This window comes from Procambarus clarkii, chromosome 82 (assembly GCF_040958095.1).
Source record: "Procambarus clarkii isolate CNS0578487 chromosome 82, FALCON_Pclarkii_2.0, whole genome shotgun sequence".
Classification (NCBI taxonomy): domain Eukaryota; kingdom Metazoa; phylum Arthropoda; class Malacostraca; order Decapoda; family Cambaridae; genus Procambarus; species Procambarus clarkii.
This window is the reverse complement of record NC_091231.1, coordinates 9,072,104-9,080,449: the sequence shown is the minus strand read 5'-3', so window position 1 is coordinate 9,080,449 and position 8,346 is coordinate 9,072,104.

Below are 8,346 nucleotides of genomic sequence, written 5' to 3'. Positions count from 1 at the left end.
GTGTTCCAATCCATATTGGACCCTTTGGAGCTTACCAGGACCCAGGATCAGAGTCGAGTGCTCTCTATAAAGCAAGGGGAAACTTGAGGATCGGAGATCAGCCCATAACCGAGAAAAACCTGCCAGAAAGCATAAGCACAATAAAACAAGGTAAAACAAGTAAAACATAAACAACAATAAAACAAATTTGCTTGAAGTAAATTAGATACCTTGATGTAATGTGGCAAATGATCTCTACCACTGGGTAAACACCCTGTGTATGCTTATACTTTATACACCTACACACATACATACACATGTACACACCTGTGCACACACACAGTATATTCATTTATATGTGCACATATATAAATATGAACCCATTCTCCTGAATAGTACATCGGATTTTGATGTTTAATTTTCCTAGAACCAAAGACTGAAGTTCTGAAAATGGTAGCAGCTTGCAAAATTGATGTAATGTCCTGTTTTCTGTTTGTGGGCCCTCGGGTAGGTTAGGTTCGGGCAATTTAATACAACCGTTTGGTGACATTGGGAATGGTCGGGAGACCGCACTGATAAATAACACATGCACACACTTTTTCACACACATTCATGTATGTTAACATTCCGTAAATGATATTGTCAGTCACAAGTAATAAAAAGAAATATTATATATTTCTCTGTCCAACAAGATAGTTAATATGATTGGAACTTTTATTGATAATTTTGTTATACATGTTAATAATTGAAAGTTTTTTTATTAATGTAACTTGTTGAATCTTTGTTGAAAGTCTTCCAAGGTACTGTACATGGATCTCAGTGATGAAACATCCCATTTGGCAAGTTTATTAAGATCTTCTTAATGATTTTAAAACCAGTATGTTCAGTCTGGTAATTAAATTTTTTAGCTGGCTTGCTATTTTTTAATATAAAAGTTTTGTATTAGTTAAATTCAGGTTCTCACTGGTTAAGAGAATATTAATTTACCCTAAAAGTTTCAGTAGTTATTCAATATATCATCTTCAATTTTCTTTTCATTTATGTTCTTACTGGTTTTTATAAATACTGCATGCCAAAGAAGAAATATAACATATAAGGCTGCTTTTGTAGTGCACTGCAATTCCCATTTGTTTGCATTTAGAGTATGCTGTACACAGCTGAATCTCATCTCTGTGATGAATAAAGCCTCCATTAATTTAATGCTCTAAATTTGTAAATGTATGCTATTATTTCCCTCATGGACACTATATAATTGATGGCATTTACTTAATGATTAGTCCTTTTTTATAATGGCTGATTGCTGCACTGCATAAATTTTGAGGAAGTACTTTAGTGAGTGTATATCAAGTGTATTAAGTTAGGAACTTGTAAATATTGTTATTAGACATTTTAACTACATGTGTCATCATGAACATGTCATCTATGTTAACGCTCTTAGAACTGTTAAAGGTTAACTGTTGTCAGCCAGAATTTATATTACGTACAATACACTAGAATTTAATGTTTTAAAAAGGAATTTTGATAACCAGTGGGTTGAATATTTGTGTATTACTGAAGAAAAAGGATATGTTGTGATAAAGTTGTATATAATATAGATAGATAGGGCTTTTAGGAAACGTGACTATTTAATTGTCTTGTCCGAGTTCAGTGATGTTGCTCGTATATTTTGTAATTGTTTAAATTGTATTCCTACGTGTAATGTTCTAAAGACATTTTCAATCATTTTATTATCGTATATGTGTAATGAACCAGGGAAAATACAATAAGATATTTTTGTAAATAAGGTATGATATTTTTGTCTAGAAATATTGCGTGGTTGCATCTTTATGGATTCAATTTATCTAGCAGACTCGGTGTAGTTCTCTTTCCTTAGTTTTGATGTTGTCTCACCATGGCTGGAAAGCTTCATTCCACATACAGTATTTGGATTTGATGGTAACTCTCAAATTGCATTGAGTGGATTTTATCCAGCATTGCTATTCATATCTCATAATATTTACCTCACACATCTAATAAGATTTATACCACATACGTGCAAGACTTGGAATCTTGTACATATTCTTACCACTTCAGATGCAAAATAACTTGATTCCTTAATATATACAGTATAATGTAATACCATTTTTTTACATATAAGGCCTCTTAACACAGTCCTCACCATTTCTGAGGCAAAATAACTTAATTCTGTCATATACAGTATAATATAATACTATTTTTATATACTTTACCCAGTCCGTCCTTATTTATGTTTTAACTTTCTCTTTATCAGTGCTAGCTGACTTACTTTTTCCAAAAAATAGTTTCCCAGGCTTGATGCCCTCATTTGATAATTACTTATTTTTTCCCCCAGATTGTACACCTAAAATCTACACAATTCTCCAGCACTAACTAACTGAAATATGCATTGTTTATGTATTTTTAATTTCTGTCATTGTTCATTTTTTGTTATTACTTTTGCTGACCTCCAGAAGGGCTTAACCCTTAAACCACACTCCAATTGCGCTCCAGTAACTTGGTTATGACTTCGTGTAATCGCCGAGTTGTCTATAACTCTGAATACTGTATCTCAACATTTTTAGTCACAAATACTATGGCATATTCTGCAGTTACATAAACCCAGAGTGAACATATAACATAATGTACTTGTACTTCTATTTTTACACTTCAGATTCGTGGTCTGATATTTTGTTGTTTTGAGAAACTGCTGTTACAAAAATACTGTATATAGAATTTATGAAGGTAAAATTAACTGTGATAATTATTATACAGTACTGTACCAGCATCGATTATTTGAGATTATCCTTTCAGATGATGTTTTCTATTTTATATGCAGAAATTAACAGTTATGCTACAGATTGTAATCATATGTTTGAAGATGCAATTCACAAAGAGAATTTCAGTTGCAAGAATAATTGAATAAACACAGTCTGCCCCTATTATGCATGAAAGATATTTTTGCCATACGATAATTCATTCAAATTTCAAAATAAATTTGTATTGTATTTACATGAGAAAAAGAATTAAAAACCTAAAATTACCCTTTTATTAGAACATAAACATTAAGGGAGCTACAGAAGGCCTAGTGGCTCATCAAAGCTATGCAGTACAGTATGTCTAACCTACACTTGAAATAATCAACAGAACCAACATCTATTATATTACCCAGTAATTTATTCCAGAAATCAGCTATTTACTTTGGGTAAATACACAGTCTCCAAATGTGTATTTACCCAAATCTTTTCTAAATCTAAACTTATCAAATTTTGTTATTCCTCATAAGTAAAATTCCCATCTTAAAATTATGGCTAAGTATTCCTGCAGCTTCCAAGTGACATACATATTGTGCTGTAAAGTATATGGCTGGGTTTTTCACTCACCAATGATGTAAATACGAGCATAAACATTACCCTTTATATCTCCACCATTACGTCCAAAACTCCTTTGCCACAAATATGGAAGCATGTCCCCAAGATAGTGGGTAAGTTCGTTCCCGATGTCTCGCCGGTCCTTCACCTCCATGGTACTTTTGTGGCGGACCCGTTGCAGGTTGCGACTGAACTGGGTTCCCACTTCTGTTAGCTCTGGTTCTCATCTTCCTCAATCTTTCCTTCTCGTAAACCTGTTCTTGAATCTCATCCTTGAGATTTCTGCACCCATCTCAGACTTCCCTACAATGATCCCTTCTCTCTGAACTTCAGTCTGCCCTGGCCCTCTGTGGTTCTACGGCGGCGGGCTCCGATGGCATTCATTATGAGATGCTTCACCATTTCCCTCTGTGCACGTCTCAGTATTTACTGAGTCTGTATAATCGGGTCTGGGAGTTGTCAGTCCCTGAGGACTGGCTTGATGCCGTTGTCCTCACTGTTCGGAAACCAGGGTCTCTTGGGACATTCCCTCAGGACTTCCACCCTATTGCCCTCACAAGTTGTCTGCAAACTCTTTGAACATATGGTTAACATTCGTCTGATGTGGTTCTTATCTTAGAACACTATCACCACCTCTCCCCTTCTCAGTTTGGTTTTCACAAGTGCAAGTGCACAACAGATGTCCTGGTGAACTTGGAGGTCTATATTCGTACTGCTTTTGCTGCGAAGACTTCCGTTGTTGCCGTCCTTTTTGACCTGGAAAAGGCTTACGACACCACCTGGCGATATCATATTCTGTCCCAACTTAATTCTTTTGGCCTTCGTGGTAATCTCCCTCTCCTTCTCCTAAGCTTCCTCTCTCGTTGTTCCTTTCGAGTGAGGCTTGGCACCACTCTTTCTGCCTCTTTTCAGCGATACGAGGGTGTGCCCCAGGGTAGTGTGCTGAGCACTACACTTTTTCTGGTTGCCCTCAATGGGTTTTTTCCCTCTCTTCCTTCTGGTGTCTTCTCCGCTTTCTATGTTGATGATTTTACGCTTTGCTTTCAGGGGTGATGATTTTCTTCTCCTTCAACAGCGGCTTCAACTTGTGATTGATGCTGTGTCGTCTTGGGCCACTGATCATGGCTTCAGGTTCTCTATGTCTAAGATTTGTGCTATGACTTTTACTTGGAAGCATGTCGTTCTTTGTCCCTCTTTGTCACTTTATGGTCATCTCCTTGTGTACAAGGATTCCGTTAAGCTTTTGGGGTTAATCTTTGACACTCGTTTGTCTTGATCGCCCCATATCTCTTACCTCCGAGTTGAATGCTCTCAGGCCCTACCCTCCTTAAGGTTTTGTCCCATACTTCTTGAGGAGTGGATAGGCGCACTCTCCTCGCTTTACATTCCTATCTCGTCCTGTCTAAACTCGATTATGGTTGCCCTGCTTACTCGTTTGTCTGCTTCTCCTTCCACTCTTCGCCGTCTTGATGCTTTGCACCATACTGGGATGCGCCTCAACTCTGATGCCTTTTGTTCGATTCCCGTCCTCAGCTTGTATGTTGACACTGACTTCCTATCTCTCCAGGACTGCCGTGATCGCTACTGTCTTCGCTATTTTGCACGGTTCTTGCAACATCCTTCCTTTTGCCTCTGTCGTGCTTTAACTTTTACTCCTCCTGTAGTTCCTGTTCCTCTTCACCACCTCCCTCTTTCTATCCGGTTATCTCGCTTACAGGATTTTCTTTAAATTCGTATTTCTAATATTTCTCCTTGTATTGTTCCTTCTTTGCCCCTGTGAGAGTCCCCTTCCGAAGTTTTGTACATCTTTGACCCGCATCACTAAAGCTTTTACCCCTCCTTCGGTTCTGAAACGCCTTTTCCTTGAGCATATTTCTTTGCACTCCCGCTCCGTTTCCATCTTCACCGATGGGTCCAAGTCTGCGGATGGTGTAGGCTACTCTGTTGTTTTTCCTGACCACACTTATGTGTGTTACCTACCTCCAGAGAGTAACATCTTCACAGCAGAACTTTATGCTATTCTTTATGCTCTTCGTCTCCTGCTTTCTCGTTGTCAATCTTCCTTCGTGGTTGTTGTTAACTCATAGTGCTCTCATGATTCTCGGGTCCATTAATCCGGTCCATCCAGTGGTCATTGAGATTCAACATTGGCTGTTTCTTACTTCCAGTAAATTTAAGTCAGTTAAGTTTTGCTGGGTTCCCAGCCATGTTGGTGTCTCTTTAAATGAGTGTGTGGACGCTGCTGCTAGGGAAGCTGTTCGCTCTTGTCCCATCTCCCGTAAAGATATTCCTTATTCCAACTTTTACCCAGTTATTCATTCCTCCATCCTTATCCGTTGGCAGGATTGTTGGTCTTCTGTTACTGGTAACAAACTGCGTACTCTTAAGAGTAGTGTGTCTTCATGACCTTCCTCCTACCACCGTAACCGGCAATGGGAAACAGCTGTGGCGAGGTTGCGTATTGGCCATATACGCTTAACTCACAGTCACTTAATGGAGCACCGCCCTTCTCCTTATTGTCCAAATTGCATTGTTCCTCTTACAGTCGTGCATATCCTTGTTGACTGTCCTGACTTTCAGGATGAGCGTGTGTCTTGGTTTCTGACCTTACCTCACAATTGCTTGTCCCTTGATAGAATTCTTGGTGATATCGTTCCAAAAGTATCTAAAAGTATTGGATACTTTTGATATCGTTCGCCTTATGCGTTTCTGTTCTCGCATTGGCATCCTTGATGATATTTAGCGCTCTTTGATTATTCAGCACATTTGATGGTGCTACATAACCTTCCCGGTTTGGTGCCATCTTTTGATAATTACTTACTTACCCTTCATATCAATGTTGTCGCATGTTTGGATGTGGCAGGCGACACAAATGTGTGCAAGACGCCATGATGCAAAAAACGTAATCCCAAAGTTGCAAAAAAAGACATAAATGCCTCTTGCCAAATTACAGAAAACAAATACCATGTGTTGCTTTTCCAATTTTTGTGTTTGATATCTACAGTGTGTCGAGTGAATTTTGTGTGTTCCAAACTTGTGCATAGCAAGTGCTAACCTGTATACTATTATAGGACTTCCATATAAAATTAGAATGATGGATCTTCACAGGAGATTTCTTTATTAGTAAATAACTTTGCATGTTGCATTTTCTACCAGTTAGTGTATTGTAGTACAATATTTAATATTTTAGCTATAAAGTGTAATTATTTTTCAATTGATGATTTTTGTTGAAATGTTTAAATAGTTTAAATGTTTCTGTAAAATAATCTTATTTGTGAAAGTTGCTGACACTGTGGACATGAGGATAAGTCACCAGTGCATGAATTTTTATATTTATAATAATATACATTAATAACCCAACCAAGACATGAAATGGAAGTGATGAAATGACTCTTAGTCCTAGCTTTGTTGCTGTTGACTCTTGCCTTTCTTGGTACATAAATTAAGTTCTCTAATCATCTTAGCAAGTGTAATCTGAATAAGATATCTGCCCCTGTGTCCTCCTATTTCTTCTCTTCTTATTTGTTTGTATCTTTTGTTCTCTGTCTTATCTCACCTCTATTCCTTTTGTGTTCTTCTTCTTACCTTTTCTGCTTTTGTTTTCATGTTTTATGTTTCCATTTATCCCTCACTGCTTTTTACCTCACCTTCCCTTTTGCCTTATGTTGGCTGCCTCGCCCACTGTTGCTGTTACAACGATAACGGTTCTGGGGAAACTGCAATGTTATCACTTTCATGTCATGTGTGTGGGTGGTTGGGTTATTTATTTTCAGCCATGTTATAATGTATATTGCAGAGAATAACAGACTAAGATTCTTGTTCTTTGAATCACTTAGTAAGAATATCCTCATATCCCTTCCAAATGTTATAGTCATAAAGGCTTAGCACTCTCTCTTTATAATTGACTTAACTTACTCATTAATTGTTCTTGTTAAATTAAGATTTCATTACCAGATGATGTGCTCAAGTTCATATTTAACAGGCCATCTATTTGTCCAGGGCATCAGATTAGATATTATTTTGTGGTAAGTAAATGTATTACTGATAAACAAAAGTTTACTGTACATAATTGCGGGTCTGTTCAGAAAATGGAGCCATGGTTCCAGATTAAGTTGTATAAACTTGATGTACAAATACATCTCTGAACTATATGTTTACATAATGAGTTTATGAATACTAATTGGAAAATGGAGGTGGGTTGTGTTAAAGTAGCATCCTGCATTCATTCCATTTGCTATTAAATTGTTTGATCTAGTGTAGGAATCTCACATTTTAACAGTTGTTCTGTCCATTGTAGATCATAGTACTGTATACTTTTTTCGATAATAGAAGCAAGGAAACTATTTTTGCAGTTTTTGCACTTTCAATTTATTTTTCTGGGAATATGTAAATAAAGGCTTACAATTTTAGGTTATTTTATTACCTAATAATGATTTGTGTAGCCAACCCCACTGCCCACCTCAGTTTGTTGCAATCAATTCTTCCTTCCTTTTGAGTGTTCTTTGTTAGTGTTTTTTCTTATGGCTCCACAGAATAGAAAATGGCTATTCAAAGTATTCCCTCAAACTTTGGGAAGTTGTGTTGAAGGTGCAGTGCAGTACTTGAAGGCTGCCGACTCCTTATCTAGAGTTGTGACAAGTTTTTTCATAAGTTGGCAGCCTTCAGTTACCTTTTAACACATCTTCCCTAATCTGTCTTAGGGAAAGGTCAGAGGCCTCGTCCTGTGGTTAAAGTATTCACCTAGTTGTGCTTGTGGAGGTTGAGCTCTGCTCTTTCGGCCCGCCTCTCGACTGTCAATCAACCAACTGTTACTAACTCCTATTATTTTTTCCACACACACTCCCTCCCTCCCCCAGGAAGCAGCCCGCAACAGCTGTCTAACTCCCAGGTACCTATTTACTGCTGGGTAACATGAGCATCAGGATGAAAGAAACTGCCCATTTTGTTTGCCATCACCGGGGATCGAACCCGGACCCTAGAATTACGAGTTCAGAGCACTGTC